Source organism: Bison bison, unplaced genomic scaffold (genome assembly GCF_000754665.1).
Source record: "Bison bison bison isolate TAMUID 2011002044 unplaced genomic scaffold, Bison_UMD1.0 scf7180017864527, whole genome shotgun sequence".
NCBI classification, from domain to species: Eukaryota; Metazoa; Chordata; class Mammalia; order Artiodactyla; family Bovidae; genus Bison; species Bison bison.
Genome location: NW_011495078.1, coordinates 8,587,618 through 8,588,752, shown reverse-complemented (window position 1 = coordinate 8,588,752; position 1,135 = coordinate 8,587,618).

Sequence of the window (1,135 nt, the reverse complement as noted above, 5' to 3'; positions counted from 1 at the left end):
CTCAAACTCATGTCCATTGAGTCGGTGATGCCATTCAACCATCTCATCCTCTGTTGTCTCCTTCTCCTCCTGCCTTCAGTCTTTCCCAGCATCAGGGTCTTTTCCGATAAGTCAGCTCTTCGCATCGGGTGGCCAGAGTATTGGAGTTTCAGCTTCAGCAGCTCACATCCACCTCCCAGTGCTAATTTCTGCGCGGGGGAGACATGAACGGCCCTCTGACATGGCCTACCCCACAGGCACATGATCTTCACCTTTTCAATTTTTCCAGGATTTTTCTCCCCACTTCCCTTTGCCCTGAAAGGCAAAACTGTACTAAATGTTCAGCTCCAGGCTCTGGGTTTATATCTACTCCAGAAATTCTTCACCCTACTGCTAGCCCTAGGAGGCCTACAAGCAAGTACTTTTCATATGTCATCCAGATTTCCCTCAATATTCTCAGTAGGAGTCTTGATCCAAATTATCTAGTTTATTATTTCTCGTATTGAAGTTTCTTGGAGCTGGACCTGTGTTACATAGTTTAATTGAGTTCGGAAGTAGAAAGAACAGAAATAGAGAGGATGGCAAGTATCACTTAAAGTATTTAGACTCATATAAGTCTTAAGACTAAACGAATAGATATTATTTATATGTTGGTATAGTGAACGTTCGGTATGATGAACAAATCTTTTGAACTGAGGCATCTTTGGAACGGCCTTGCTATGGTTATAGAATTTCCCACATTATCAGTCCTGCCTGCCCATGCAAGAAGTCAGAACTTAATCTCCCAGCCTCCTTTACAGCTAAGCGCAGACCTGGGCCTTAAACTTAGAGGAGCACGTTGGTCCATCCGGCTGTGCCCTGGAGATTGTCCAGGCAGTGGGCCTGTTATGCGAGGCAAGGACGGCCTTTGCCTCAGGGGGGCGGCAGTGCTCAAGTCTGAAGCATCTGAATCACCTTTTCTCTGGTGTGAGCTGCTGTAATCCGCATCCTCCGAGAAGCTGATGCCAAGCCTGGCTTCAAGGAGCAAAGATGCTATCAGGGGAAATGCCTGCGCGAGGAAAAACGGTGAAGAGTCCACCAAAGGTTTGGGAGAGCCGTGAGGGTTTGCGAGCCCGACCCCTGAGTAAAGACGAGAACAGCCAGCGCTGGGTGCCCC